We start from the raw sequence: 16,373 nt of genomic DNA, 5'->3' as shown, positions 1-16,373 counted from the left end.
CCGGACTACCTGCATTGACCCTTTTTTGCACTGGACTCTACTCACACACTCACACATACTTACACTGACACCCCCAACACACACATTGAACATCGACACGGTACTGGTACTCCCTGTATATAGCCAAGTTATTTTTACTCGTTATTGTTATTCACTGTGTCATTATTCCTCATGTCACTATTTACATGTTTTATTTAATTTTGTATCTTTAACTTTGCATTTTTGGAAAATGACCCTTAAGTAAGCATTTCACTGTTAGTCTACACCTGCTGTTTAAGAAGCATGTGACAAATAAAATTGTATTTGATTTGAAAGTCTCTCACTCTCTTGTACACACCACCATGAACGTGATTGAGTGCTCGTCCTGTAGGTTGGGGATGCTGACAGTGGAGGCTGCTGAGGGGAGGACAGCTCATACTAATGGCTAGAATGGAGTCAATGGAGTGGTATCAACCACATGGAAACCATGTCTTTGATGTGTTTGATACCATTCCACTGACTCCATTCTAGCCATTATTATGAGTCGTCCTCCCCTCAGCAGCCTCCACTGGATGCTGGGTACTAAGGGGGCGTTCACTCCCGTTGCCCCACTCACAGGAAAAAACACAAATTAACTTTCCCAATCATCCCTAAACACTGCAGATGTGTTAACATTCCCCTGAGCAGTCTTTCCCAACATCCCCAGAACCTACCAAAACCACATCCTGGACCAAGGGACCATCTCTGGCTCCACCGTAACCCTTCCCTCTATTTCCACCAGGTCAAGAAGAAGAACGGTTATCATCTGCCATAAGCAGTAAAATGAGCTTCAAGCGTTTCCCCAGAAAAACACATCTCATTATCATGACCCTCAGTGAGGTTGACATTGTGTCTTATAAAGAGGCTCTGCAACTGAACCAACGTCATATTTCATCTCTCTATTTCTCTCTCCTCAGTCTTTAAAGACGTGTCAGTGTTTTGATGGTTCTATAAAAAGGCCACCAAACGCCATGGCAGAGCCTCTGCACTGTTCTGTTCTGTTTGTCCCCAGTGTGTCTGTGACCTTCAGTCTGATGTGTGCATACTTCTAATGAGCATGTGAACACCAGAGAGGGAGGAGTTAGTACCCAAACTCAGGACTAAAGACAAAAAACAACAATGTTAGAATGGTTAGATCCTTTTTACTCTGATAGAAGGATGAAGGAGAGAGGAAGAGAGAGAAAGAAAGAACCAAAGAAAAGGGGGAAGAGAGAGAGCGGGAGGAGGGGGTTCGCTGACACAGATCCCAAATGTTAAAATCTACTCTGTTTTTCTTTTTCGGCTCTTTTCTTTCTCACTCCTTTTCCTCTCTCTCTGGTTCTCGCTCTCTCTCTCTCTGTCTAACTGCTGCCATGTGTTTAATATCAGATGTAATCGGTTCCAGAGCCTGGGCCTGGAGAGAAAGAGGGGCTCACATTGGGCCGCATGAAAACCAGACACAAAGACAAGAGAACAGAGCTCGAATGAACTGGAGATACTGCTCCTCCACGAAGTGAACAGCTATATTGAAATATTAGAAGTTACACTGCCAGATAAACCTTTGGTTTACTTCACTGTCAATATGATGATGAATGTGGGTGGGAAGAATTAAAAAACGTTCAACAAACTTTCTGAAAAGCATGACCGAGAAATTGGTGTCATTTATCAAGAAGTATTTTCCTCAGGAAGACACACATCATGGGCTTAGCTGTGTGCTGGGGCTGTAATGATTAAGCGTGTCGTAAGCGGACACATAGTTAGCGTGGTTAAAATACCAGGACTGTGACCTGGCCATATGTGTGTATGCATGCTTGTGTGTGGGTCCTAATGTGTACCGTTTGTGTAAGTGTGTGTGTGTGTGTGTGTGTGATAAGCCTGTATTTCCTTGTGGGTTCCAGGAAGACGAGAGGTCTTATAAAGGGGTAGAATGAGGGGGGTTGAGGAGGTATGGTTGTAATTTGGCCCCTGCCCCCCCCTCTCCCCTGGTGTTTTCCCCAGGCCGTTTGGTCAGATGGGGGCGGGGGTGAGGTTTTTACTGGCAGGGTGTTAGACAAGGCCCCATAACCAGCCAGTCTTGTTGAGTAACTGCTCTACTATGGAGAGGGTGCTGGGGCCATGCCGTGCCTGTGCCTGACCTCCTGCATGTGTGTGTGTGAGTGTGTGAGTGTGTGCGAGCTCCAGTGTGGCTCTCTGCTAGAAGTAGCTATTCTAAACCTTAAGGGGGCACTCTTGCCCATCCTGTAGACTGTGTACCCCCGCTGACTTGCCCGGTCAGTCTGACTGGATAAACAATGCGTGGGTGTGTATACGTGTGTGTCTCCAAACTAAATTCCACCAGATGTGTAATGACTGTTACACCATTAAGAGGTAAGCATGAGTTAACGTATCCACACACAAACCTGCACGCAACACACACACAACCCCTTTACAATCTCTCTCTAGTTAATAGGTCTGAGGGTGGAGGAGTTGTTCCTGGAAGCTTGTGACGCAGCAGTAAAGAACGGGTCTGACCATTTGGGTCCAAGTCTAGTAGTCATGCATGCAGACACATAGACCCACTTAATAGAAACCAGGTACAAGTATGTGTATGCTTTTGAAGTGGTTCAGAAATGAGTCAGATGTCATATTTCCAACAGTTTCCACGGCCTGTTTGTAAATGTTTGTAGAATAACTTTGTCGTAATCAAAGTCTCAATCAAATGGAATGAACACCAAAACCAGATTCTGGCTCCAACCAGCACACATACACACAATACAGAAACCTAGCAATAAAACCATTGACAGGAAGGCACAGCCCCTTAGCAGGACAGGATCTCCTTTTAAAAGTCTGTAGTGAGTGGAGGATAAATGATCCACTTGACCAGAGAAACTACCCAGTTAGCCAAGTACATAAAATACAGGATGAAATACAATCAGGACAAGCCTCAAAGAGAAGTAGAGCAGCTGATGCAGAAGTTATCAGGGCAGGATTGGTTAGTCTAATCATTGACAGCCTTTGCAATTGGAAGTTGTATTAGATACTGTAAGTCGCTCTGGATAAGAGCGTCTGCTAAATGACAAAAAAATTTAAATGTAATGTAAAATACTGTTGAACTGCCTAACTTCAACAGCACAACTCAGCCTCTGTCAGTCCCACAGCCAGAGGACGCAGTTAGCAGCCAAAAGATGACCAACAAGCTAACAAAACTAATTTGCTCACGCTAGAGCCAGCCGCAGACTTTGACCGTTCCACAGTGAGTGGAATGCGTGTTTCTGTGTGAGTGTGTGTTACTGGGGAAGTGTTACATAGAGAGAAGAACGCTGTGGATTTCCTGTCAACACACCAGAATACCACAGGACATCAGGCCTCTCTCTGGTCTGGTTTGTCTGTCCTGGCAGGAGAGACCACGAACTGGATTCATGAACAGAACCAGAGGAGAGAGAGACAGGGAAAGAGAGAGACAGAGACAGAGAGAGAGGGCAGAGCAGAAGAGATGGTTAAAATTGATATTAAAAGGGGGGTGAGACAAGGCAAAGGGAGGAAGATGGAGATGTCAATAAGAGGAATCTAGGTAGAGTGCATCTGCTTATGTCTCCCTCTTTCTCTCCGTCCCTCCCTCGCGCCCCATGTGTCCTGTTAGCTTACTCCACTTCAAATGCTGGCTGGCAGCAGGGGCTCTTTGAAGGACGAGCACCAGGGAAGAAGGAGGGAGGGAGGAGACTTCTAGAGGGAGATGAAGAGAGTAGTCTTTTGAAATATACTTTCATAACAAATCAACGCTGAGATTTAATCGAACAATCACGGTGCAGATGCAGAATTATCTATCCATCAGTATTTTATCACTCAAAACAATTTTTTAGGAGCTTCTATAAACTCAAATAATTGACAACAATATTTTTGATTATTTCAGAGATCCGTCTTTTATAACCGGTCTTATCATTTCAGTCTTCAAAAGGAATTGTTGGCTTAGAAGGTCTGGGAATAAAACAGAACAGTCTGAGCAGCTGATGAATAATTCCATTCTGGTAATAGGAATCTACTGGAAGAATGACTAGAGACTCAAGGCTTCACAATGGGATGTCCTAATCTTCTTCTACACAACAGCGGTAGCAGAGGAGAGCTCACAGCTGTATCATGATACAAGCTGGGACAAATGTTTCCCTCCAAATTCCTTATCAGATTCAGGACATGATATTGCTGTTTTCCGAGGGGGAATTTCCTCTTCCTGTGACATATGTGAGAGCCAGCCCTCCACCTCCTTCTGCTCTACCCCAACTCTATTCTATTTCTGACCACTACCACCTCCCACTACACTGGCCACTAGTTACAGGATTGGCCTCTGCCAGCTCTATATCACTGGGAGAAGGAGATACTCCTTGTCTCTCATTCTTAAGATAGGAAAAGAAGGGCAGGTAAGATGTCTGGGCCCTCCAACACACGTGGTAGGAGAGACATGTCAATCATCGACTCCAACACTAAGGACACCTATGAGACTCTCCTCTGTAGTCGTATTATGTTGCATGCTAAATCGTGCCAGGCATCAATATTAAGCAACCTCAAATTGAGTTAGTGAGCTCCCTATAGCTGGCCCAGGCATCATTATTAAGCAACCTCAAACTGAGTTAGTGAGCTCCCTATAGCTGGCCCAGGCATCATTATTAAGCAACCTCAAACTGAGTTAGTGAGCTCCCTATAGCTGGCCCAGGCATCATTATTAAGCAACCTCAAACTGAGTTAGTGAGCTCCCTATAGCTGGCCCTGACACAGCACTATGAGTTTTAGGGGATCAGATGTGGAGCAGGGTTAGAGTGAGCCTAAAATCAGGCCTGTGGGTACAACAGGAAGACCCCCTCCAGAGACTCTCTCTTACTTCAATCCAGTGGTCAACATTGCTTTGGCTTCTCCTCCTCATATTGCTCGCCGCTCAAATAAACCTCTCCACAACTCATACAAGAATAATAACACACCCTTAGGAAAAGAAGCCTTGCTGGGTTTGTGTGATGGAGCTGAACAATATAGTTTTGACAGGCTCATAAGTAAAGCAAAGCTGTCACTATAGGAAACCCAGATGATGGGTGTGGCCTGTTTACTCACAGTGGGCTAACCTACACAAGCCATACCCATGTCTCATGTTTATTATCATTTGCTATTCCTCTCTGCACACTTTCCTATCCCTGTTGTTACTTTCTTCCCATGTCTTTCACATGCAGCTGCCACAGAAATAAGTGTGTGTTTTCTTTCTTTTCACTCTTTCCTTTCCCACCCCATACAGAAATAGGTGTGTTTTCCCTCTTTCCTGGTGGCAGGCAGAGTCTGGTCTGCTGGTCTGGAGATGAGGAGGTGGCAGACTCATTGTGTTTTCTCACGGCAGGGTGCGGTTGGGTCCTTTTTTCTGAGGCTAGTCTCAAGGCTCGGCAGCCCTTGGACCAGACCCAGAACATCTTGGCCACCCGCACAGACCTCTGCCTCTACCCGCCTGTCTGCCCACCACAGGATCAGGGTCCAGGGTACCAAGTGGGAAGAGGGGTGGGGCTGGTTTCAATCTGAGACAGGGGAGCTGCCATTTGTTGGACTATTCAAAGAGAGTTGGGTTGAAACATTAGGCTGCTAAGAGAAGGACAAACTGAATTGCTTTCATGGAGGACTGGCTGGACTTGTGAGGATGACCACACCATTTATTTTCATTATGAACAAAAGCTATTGGTGTTCTACCCAAAGTAAGAAAATGTTGTGATCCATTTAATAAACACAAAAGACCAGCAAAATGGATAAAAGGGTGTGGCAATAGCAGGAACAGTGGCATCTAGTGGGCAAAATCTGGTTCTTTCACACTAATTGATGGTAAAAAATGCAAACAACTTCAAATGGCTAATTTCTCTGAACAGGGGGGAAAAAACTATCACCAGATTTACAGGGAATACATTACATAGGAAGAAGAAGCAATACTCCAAGCTGAAGCTCCATACTACTTGTCAGACATAGAACTCAGGCTAGGGTTAGGGTTGAGATTTCATGTCAGACTCTACCAATTGTAGTACTGCCTGGAGGTGTCACACTGCGCTGCTCGTTCACGCTGCTCGTTGGTAAGCAAATACTCCTGCTACCTGTCTCTCCCGAACTTGTTGACCGGTGTTTTTACTCACTGCCCCGCAATTTACTGCTTGTTTCTACAGCACGAACTTGCAAGTTGGTTATCTCCCGCACGTATAGTGTATGTGCAGCCGGGATCCATAAAGTGAGCAAGTCCTCCGCTTTCTCTCTATTTTCCATACCGATGTGTGACTCGGGTGTGTGTTGCTTCTGTGGGCTGTATTTACGAACCCACTGTAGCTCATAGCACACTAGTACATTCCTGTCAAGAAGAGAGACACGGAAGCCCAGCTAGCCTGTAGTTTCAAATGGAAGTAGCTAACGAACGTTTTCAACGCTGCAGGAGCTGTGTTTATTTTGCTCTATTCCGGGACAATGTGGACTGTCCGGTATCTCAATGTAGCAACTGTTTGCTTGCAGAGGACTACAGGAGAGAAGTGGCTACTCTTAGCAAACAAGTAGTGAACCGCTGTGCTGTCTTTCCACAGCCGACTGGCTGGTGCTCAGCAGGGATCCCTCCCCAAAGGGGTCTCCCCCTTCCCTGGAGAATGGAGTTAGTAGGATGCTTCTGGATGACTTAGTCGATGTTCCTATTCTTTACCCTACCAACCAGCCATGGAGGCACGTCACTCGCCGTGGAAGTTGAAAGCAGCAGCCTTTGGCAATAGGGGCCTCCCTTGCTGTTGTCACGGTTCAGACAGACGACAAGAGGACCACAATTGCGTCACACCAGAAAGTTTATTTAAACTTAAGGGGAAAGGGATGTAGGGAGTGAGTGAAGGCTCCAGGGGTTATCCCGTCCGATGTGCTGGGTCTGTGCCTCCCCCCAGTGGCAGCGATGCGTCCGATGACGCCGGTGGTTGGTGGTCCAGAAGTCCTGGGGGGGGGAGGAAACACAGACACAACGGGGCGGAATGAAACCAGGCAGCAGTACAGTTCAAGGGAAATCCAAAATACGTAGTAGCAAGGCAGAAGGCTGGTCAGAGTTACCGGGATTGAAGAGTAGTCAGGAGTCGTAATGGCAGAAGCAGGTCTGGATCTCCTGAGGCAGAAGAGTATCCCAAAAACAGGCAGGTCCGGGGTCACAAAACCAGAGTGAGCCAGAAGCGCGAGCAAACAGGTTCCGGGTGTGAGCTTTGCAGACGATCTGACACCGGAGAGCTGAAAGACAGGGCCTTAAATACTGGGAGAGGTAGTGGGTAATGCAGCGCAGCTGGCAGAGTAATTAGAGCAGAGCAGAGCAGGGACAGGTGGAGCTAGTTAGGCTGAGTAGAGAGAGGGAGGTGAGCAGAGTGGAAGATAGTGGAAACCAATTAAGGTGGTAACCCGGTGGAGTGAGAGGGCTCATGACAGCTGTGGGAAGCCCGGACCGGATACATACTTCAAAAACAGCTTTGCCGCCCTAGATCCAGAGGTTTGGGCGCCTTAATCCCTGGGATCTTCTGCTTCGAGATCGGATCCGGAGGTACCTGCACCTTCGTCCTCTGTTCTGTCTCCCTCTCTGGTGGCTTCTACCTCTGGGTCAGATCTTCAGAGCTCCCCACTCATCGGACCATGAGGGTGTCTGAGACTCCGGCCCCTTCATCAGCCACGATGTTCTACGGCTGGCTCGGGTCCATCAGGCCCCACCTCCCATCGGTCCTCAAGGGGTCTTCTAAACCACTTGAGGCGAAAGAACAGCCGGACCTCCTCAGCCATTTCACCAGCATGTCACGAGCATGGCCTAATATAGTGTATAAGAGGTCATACAATATGTTTTACATTTACATTTACATTTTAGTCATTTAGCAGACGCTCTTATCCAGAGCGACTTACAGGAGCAATTAGGGTTAAGTGCCTTGCTCAAGGGCACATTTACGTCATTTAGCAGACGCTCTTATCCAGAGCGACTACAAATTGGTGCATTCACCCTATAGCCAGTGGGATAACAACTTTCCAATTATTATTATTATTATTATTATTATTATAAAAAAAAAAAAAAAAGGATTACTTTATCCTATCCCAGGTGTTCCTTAAAGAGGTGGGGTTTCAAATGTCTCCGGAAGGTGGTGAGTGACTCCGCTGTCCTGGCGTCGTGAGGGAGCTTGTTCCACCATTGGGGTGCCAGAGCAGCGAACAGTTTTGACTGGGCTGAGCGGGAACTATGCTTCCGCAGAGGAAGGGGAGCCAGCAGGCCAGAGGTGGATGAACGCAATGCCCTCGTTTGGGTGTAGGGACTGATCAGAGCCTGAAGGTACGGAGGTGCCGTTCCCCTCACTGCTCCATAGGCAAGCACCATGGTCTTGTAACGGATGCGAGCTTCAACTGGAAGCCAGTGGAGTGTGCGGAGGAGGGGGGTGACGTGAGAGAACTTGGGAAGGTTGAACACCAGACGGGCTGCGGCATTCTGGATGAGTTGTAGGGGTTTAATGGCACAGGCAGGGAGCCCAGCCAACAGTGAGTTGCAGTAATCCAGACGGGGAGATGACAAGTGCCTGGATTAGGACCTGTGCCGCTTCCTGTGTAAGGCAGGGTCGTACTCTCCGAATGTTGTAGAGCATGAACCTGCAGGATCGGGTCACCGCCTTGATGTTAGCGGAGAACGACAGGGTGTTGTCCAGGGTCACGCCAAGGCTCTTCGCACTCTGGGAGGAGGACACAACAGAGTTGTCAACCGTGATGGCAAGATCATGGAACGGGCAGTCCTTCCCCGGGAGGAAGAGCAGCTCCGTCTTGCCAGGGTTCAGCTTGAGGTGGTGATCCGTCATCCATACTGATATGTCGGCCAGACATGCAGAGATGCGATTCGCCACCTGGTTATCAGAAGGGGGAAAGGAGAAGATTAGTTGTGTATCGTCAGCGTAGCAATGATAGGAGAGGCCATGTGAGGATATGACAGAGCCAAGTGACTTGGTGTATAGGGAGAAAAGGAGAGGGCCTAGAACTGAGCCCTGGGGGACACCAGAGGTGAGAGCACGTGGTGCGGAGACAGCTTCTCGCCACGCCACTTGGTAGGAGCGACCGGTCAGGTAGGACGCAATCCAGGAGTGAGCCGCGCCGGAGATAACCAGCTCGGAGAGGGTGGAGAGGAGGATCTGATGGTTCACAGTATCGAAGGCAGCAGACAGGTCTAGAAGGACAAGAGCAGAGGAGAGAGAGTTAGCTTTAGCAGTGCGGAGAGCCTCCGTGACACAGAGAAGAGCAGTCTCAGTTGAATGACCAGTCCTGAAACCTGACTGGTTTGGATCAAGAAGGTCATTCTGAGAGAGATAGCAAGAGAGTTGGCTAAAGACGGCACGCTCAATAGTTTTGGAAAGAAAAGAAAGAAGGGATACTGGTCTGTAGTTGTTGACATCAGTGGGATCGAGTGTTGTTTTTTGAGAAGGGGTGCAACTCTCGCTCTCTTGAAGACGGAAGGGACATGGCCAGCGGTCAAGGATGAGTTGATCAGCGAGGTGAGGTAGGGGAGAAGGTCACCGGAGATGGTCTGGAGAAGAGAGGAGGGGATGGGGTCAAGCGGGCAGGTTGTTGGGCGGCCTGCAGTCACTAGTTGCAAGATTTTATCTGGAGAGAGAGGGGAGAAAGAAGTCAAAGCATAGGGTAGGGCAGTGTGAGCAGGACCAGCAGTGTCATTAGACTTAACAAACGAGGATCGGATGTCGTCAACCTTCTTTTCAAAGTGGTTGACGAAGTCATCCACAGAGAGGGAGGAGGGGGGATTCAGCAGTGAGGAGAATGTGGCAAAGAGCTTCCTAGGGTTAGAGGCAGATGCTTGGAATTTAGAGTGGTAGAAAGTGGCCTTAGCAGCAGAAACAGATGAAGAAAATGTAGAGAGGAGGGAGGAAAAGATGCCAGGTCGGCAGGGAGTTTAGTTTTCTTCCATTTCCGCTCAGCTGCCCGGAGCTCTGTTCTGTGAGCTCGCAATGAGTCATCAAGCCACGGAGCTGGAGGGGAGGACCGAGCCGGCCGGGAGGATAGGGGACACAGGGAGTCAAAGGATGCAGAAAGGGAGGAGAGGAGGGTTGAGGAGGCAGAATCAGGAGATTGGAGGGAGAAGGATTGAGCAGAGGGAAGAGATGATAGGATGGAAGAGGAGAGAGTAGTGGGAGAGAGAGAGCGAAGGTTGCGGCGGCGCGTTACCAACTGTGTAGGGGCAGAGTGAGTAGTGTTGGAGGAGAGCGAGAGAGAAAAGGATACAAAGTAGTGGTCGGAGACATGGAGGGGAGTTGCAGTGAGATTAGTAGAAGAGCAACATCTAGTAAAGATGAAGTCAAGCGTATTGCCTGCCTTGTGAGTGGGGGGGATGGTGAGAGGGTGAGGTCAAAAGAGGAGAGGAGTGGAAAGAAGGAGGCAGAGAGAAATGAGTCAAATGTAGACGTAGGGAGGTTGAAATCCCCCAAAACTGTGAAGGTTGAGCCATCCTCAGGAAAGGAACTTATCAAGGCGTCAAGCTCATTGATGAACTCTCCAAGGGAACCTGGAGGGCGATAGATGACAAGGATATTAAGCTTAAATGGGCTAGTGACTGTGACAGCGTGGAATTCAAATGAGGAGATAGACAGATGGGTTAGGGGAAAAATTGAGAATGACCACTTGAGAGAGATGAGGATTCCTGTGCCACCACCCCTCTGACCAGATGCTCTCGGGTATGCGAGAACACATGGTCAGACGAGGAGAGAGCAGTAGGAGTAGCAGTGTTTTCAGTGGTAATCCATGTTTCCGTCAGCGCCAGGAAGTCGAGGGACTGGAGGGTAGCATAGGCTGGGATGAAGTCAGCCTTGTTGGCGGCAGAACGGCAGTTCCAGAGGCTGCCTGAGACCTGGAACTCCAGGTGTGTGGTGCGTGCAGGGACCACCAGGTTAGAGAGGCAGCAGCCACACGGTGTGAGGCGTTTGTGTAGCCTGTGCGGAGAGGAGAGAACAGGGATAGGCAGAGGCATAGTTGACAGGCTGCAGCAGATGGCTACAATAATGCAGAGGAGATCGGAATGAAATGAACTAAACATCTGGGAAAGGAGAGAGCAGGCCTCCCTCACCAAAAAAAATAATATATAACTCTCCCAACTTCCACCTCAGAAACTATAATTGTTTCACTGAACCACCCGAATAAAACTCTCCCAACTTCCACTTTAGAAATTAGAATTGTTGTAAACTACAGCAGACTGTTATCAGTAGCTGTAATTAAGTACAGCAGCTACCAACCACCTAACGTTAATGCCTCGGATAATGAGGTTAGAAAAACAGCTGAATGGTGGCAGCTAGCTGGCTCAATCACAGGTACTCTTAAGCATGAAATAACATTGGAAACAACTAACCACAGTTGCTAAAAGTTACCAGTAGCTACCCGCTAGCTAGCTAGCTAGCTTTGTTGGTCCAAGTAGTGGGTAAGCTAGCCTCGTGCTTCGCCGGGGTCCGCCGAATACAATACTTACCTACAATAATTACCTACAATAACCTACAATAACTACCTATAATACCAAACTACAATACCTACCTACAATCTAAATACATGGTTTAAGCTTTACTCAACACCATATAAGAAGCCAAGCTTACCTTTCATAACGCAGCAATGATTAAACGTTGGGTAGCTAGCACAAAGATATTGTATTTAGCTACTACAGTACAGCCAGCTGGTAGTGTTGGCTAGCTAGCAATGGCTGCTGTGTTGACTTTGTTTGAAAAACGGCGTCGCTGCGAACGAATGTAGCTGGCTAAAAGGATATTGTTTTTAGTTGCTACCGTTACTAATAGCTACTCGCCAGCTAATCCAGGAGGTGAGTTAGCTAGCTAGCTTCGTGCTACACCCGGCACCGCCGAATACAAAAGTAACCTACAATAACTACCCACAACAGCCCACGATGCCTACCTATACTACTTAATAATATACAGCCCACGATGCCTACCTATAATACCTAACTACAATCTAAATACATAGTTTAAGCCTTACTCGACAAAGCCCAAGCTATGTATAAAGCCAAACTGGCAGACTGCAATCAGTAGCCGTAATTAAGTACAGCAGCTACCAACCACCTAACGTTAATGATAATGAGGTTAGAAAAACAGCTGAATGGTGGCGGCTAGCTGGCTCAATCACAGGTACTCTTAAGCGTGAAATAACATTGGAAACAACTAACCACAGTTGCTAAAAGTTACCAGTAGCTACCCGCTAGCTAGCTAGCCAGCTTTGTTGGTCCAAGTAGTGGGTAAGCTAGCCTCGTGCTTCGCCGGGGTCCGCCGAATACAGTCCTTACCTACAATAATTACCTACAATAACCTACAATAACTACCTGAGTAAACTACCTATAATACCTAACTACAATACCTACCTACAATCTAAATACATGGTTTAAGCTTTACTCAACACCATATAAGAAGCCAAGCTTACCTCCTGCTAGAGAAAACACAACCTCTCCCGTTCACCTATGCATGTAGTGATCTCTATGTTGAAAATGTAAATAATATTTGCTAGTCTGTGGTGTGTAATGAGGAGCAACCAGACACTGCACTTGACACATTTATGAAATTGCTTATTCCAGTTACTAACAAGCATGCACCCATTAAGTAAAGTATTGTAAAAACCCTGTGGATTGATGAGGAATTGAACAATTTTATTGTTGAGATGAATGAGGCAATAGGAATGGCAAATAAGTCTGGCTACACAGCCAATTGGCAAACATACTGTAAATTGAGAAATCATGTGACTAAACTGAACATAAAGAAGAAGAAACTGTACTATGAAACAAAGATAAATTATATAAAGAATGATAGTAAAAAGCTTTGGAGCACCTTAAATACAATTTTGGGCAAAAAGGTGAACTCGGCTGCATCATTCATTTAATTAGACGGCTCATTCATCACAAAACCCACTGATATTACCAACTACTTTAATTATTTTTTCATTGGCAAGATTAGCAAACTTAGGCATGACATGCCACCCACAAATTCTGAACGTACACCTCCATGACCAAATTATGAAAGACAAGCATTGTAATTTTGAATTTCATAAAGTGAGTGTGAAACAGGTGAAAGAAGTATTGTTGTCTATCAACAATGACAAGCCACCTGGATCTGACAACTTGGATGGAAAATTACAGAGGATGATAGTATTGATAAGATATTGCCACTCCTATTTTCCATCTCTTCAATTTAAACCTACAGGAAAGTGTGTGCCCTCAGGCCTAGAGGGAAGCAAACAGCCGACCAATCAGCCTGTTACCAACCCTTAGTAAACTTTTGGAAAGTAAATGGTGTTTGACCAGATACAATGCTATTTCACAGTTAACAAATTAACAACATATTTCCTGCATGCTTATAGGCAAGGGCATTCAACATGTATGGCACTTACACACGACTGATGATTGGCTGAGAGAAATTGATAATAAAAAGATTGTGGGAGCTGTTTTGTTAGACTTCAGTAAAGCTTTTGACATTATCGATCATAATCTGCTAATGGAAAAATGTATGTGTTATGGCTTCACATCCCCTTCTATATTATGGATCAACAGTTACCTGTCTAGCAGAACACAGAGGTTGTTATTTAATGGAAGCCTCTTCAACATAATCCTGGTAGTCAGGCATTCCCCAGGGCAGCTGTCTAGGCCCCTTACTTTTTTTCAATCTTTACTAATGACTTGCCACTGGTTTTGAGTAAAGATAGTTTTTTTTTCATTTTAGTCATTTAGCAGACGCTCTTATCCAGAGTGACTTACAGTTAGTGAGTGCATACATTTTCATACTGGCCCCCCGTGGGAAACGAACCCACAACCCTGGCGTTGCAAGCGCCATTCTCTACCAACTGAGCTACACGGGACTAGTATGCTGATGACAACACTATACACGTCAGCTACCACAGCAAGTGAAATCACTGCAACACTTAACACAGAGCTGCAGTCAGTTTCAGAATGGGTGGCAAGAAATAACTAGGTCCTAAATATTAAAAAAACTAAAAGCATTGTATTTGGGACAAATAATTAACTAAACCCTAAACCTCAACTAAATCTTGTAATGAATCATGTGGAAATTGAGCAAGTTGAGGACACTAAACTGCTTGGAGTAACCCTGGATTGTAAACTGTCATGGTCAAAACATATTGATGCAACAGAAGCTAAGATGGGTAGAGGTCTGTCCATAATAAAGTGTTGCTCTGCCTTCTTAACAACACTATCAACAAGGCAGTTCCTACAGACCCTAGTTTTGTCGCATCTAGAATACTGTCCAGTCGTGTGGCACCACAAAGAGGGACTTAGGAAAATTACAATTGGCTGAGAACAGGGCAGCACGGCTGGCCCTTAAATGTACACGGAGAGCTAACATTTATAATATGCATGTCAATCTCTCCTGGCTCAAAGTAGAGGAGAGTTTGACTTCATCACTTCTTGTATTTGTGAGAAGTATTGACATGTTGAATGCACCGAGTTGACTGTTTAAACTACTAGCACACAGCTCATACACCCATACATACCCCACAGGACATGCCACTAGAGGTCTCTTCACAGTCCCCAAGTCCAGAACAGACAATGGGAGGCGCAGATTACTACATAGAGACTTGACTACATGGAACTCTAATCCACATCAAGTAAATTCATGCAAGCAGTAAAATCTCATAAAAAAAAACACCTTCTGGAACAGCGGGGACTGTGGAGAGACACACACACAGGCACAGACAGACGCATACACACGCACACACAAACACGATAACATACACACTATACACACATGTACACATGGATTTTGTGTTGTAGATATGTGGTAGTAGAGTAGTGGCCTAAGGGCACACACTTAATATGTTGAGAAATGTAATGTAATGTTTTTAATTGTATTTAACTGCCTTAATTTTGCTGGACCACAGGAAGACTAGCTGCTGCCTTGGCAGCAACTAACGGAGATCCATAATAAATACAAATAGAGAACTGATACTGTATACTGGTTGTTGGCGTGGGTGTGGGGGGATCCGTGGGTGGCATTTGACTATTTTATTGGATTCGTCATGTCTTACTCAATAATAGGAAGAAGTTTGCTTCAGGGTACTACATTTATTGAATATTATGCAAATCCTATAAATTAAAAGGGCCAAATTAAGCAATTAAGCAATCAATTAGCTTAATTTCTCAGAGCTCAAATAAAATTTCAACAAAATAATGTTGCAGGAATGCTAATCTTATCTGTTTCTAACTACAGAAACGATTACAGAACAATCTGTGATGGTGGGTGTCATAGCTTGCAGAAATGACATGGAACGACTCTCTCTCAACATCACCACATTCAGCCTACTCTCATCAACAAAGAACAGAGCTTTATCATATGGCAAACCTAAATGCATACATGTGTAGGCACACAGGCACACATACACTGAGTGTACAAAACTCTTTCCATGACATAGTCTGACCAGGTGAATTCAGGTGAAAGCTATGATCCCTTATTGATGTCACTTGTTAAATCCACTTCAATCAGTGTTGATGAAGGGGAGGAGACAGGTTAAAGAAGGATTTTTAAGCCTTGAGACATGGATTGTGTATGTGTGCAATTGAGGGTGAATGGCCAAGACAAAATATTTGAACGGGGTATGGTAGTACAGTGAGGGAAAAAAGTATTTGATTCCCTGCTGATTTTGTACGTTTGCCCACTGACAAAGAAATGATCAGTCTATAATTTTAATGGTAGGTTTATTTGAACAGTGAGAGACAGAATAAAAATAAAAAAATAAAGAAAAATGCATGTCAAAAATGTTATAAATTGATTTGCATTTTAATGAGGGAAATAAGTATTTGACCCCCTCTCAATCAGAAAGATTTCTGGCTCCCAGGTGTCTTTTATACACGTAACGAGCTGAGATTAGGAGCACACTCTTAAAGGGAGTGCTCCTAATCTCAGCTTGTTACCTGTATAAAAGACAACTGTCCACAGAAGCAATCAATCAATCAGATTCCAAACTCTCCACCATGGCCAAGACCAAAGAGCTCTCCAAAGATTGTAGACCTACACAAGGCTGGAATGGGCTACAAGACCATCGCCAAGCAGCTTTGTGAGAGGTTGACAACATATGGTGCGATTATTCGCAAATGGAAGAAACACAAAAGAACTGTCAATCTCCCTCGGCCTGGGGCTCCATGCAAGATCTCACCTTGTGGAGTTGCAATGATCATGAGAACGGTGAGGAATCAGCCCAGAACTACACGGGAGGATCTTGTCAATGATCTCAAGGAAGCTGGGACCATAGTCACCAAAAAAACAATTGGTAACACACTACGCCGTGAAGGACTGAAATCCTGCAGCGCCTGCAAGGTCCCCCTGCTCAAGAAAGCACATATACATGCCCATCTGAAGTTTGCC

General features: G+C 45.7%; 1 protein-coding gene across 1 annotated transcript in view; it reads right to left on the bottom strand.

Annotated features, from left to right (window-relative positions):
• LOC121540161 (sec1 family domain-containing protein 2) overlaps window positions 1-16,373 on the bottom strand; it is a 163,210-nt gene that overhangs the window by 140,277 nt on the left and 6,560 nt on the right. The gene's annotated exons all lie outside the window — the stretch shown is intronic.

This window comes from Coregonus clupeaformis, chromosome 26 (genome assembly GCF_020615455.1).
Source record: "Coregonus clupeaformis isolate EN_2021a chromosome 26, ASM2061545v1, whole genome shotgun sequence".
Lineage (NCBI taxonomy): Eukaryota > Metazoa > Chordata > Actinopteri > Salmoniformes > Salmonidae > Coregonus > Coregonus clupeaformis.
The sequence above is the reverse complement of the archived record's forward strand: the minus strand, read 5'-3'. Positions and strand labels throughout refer to the sequence as shown.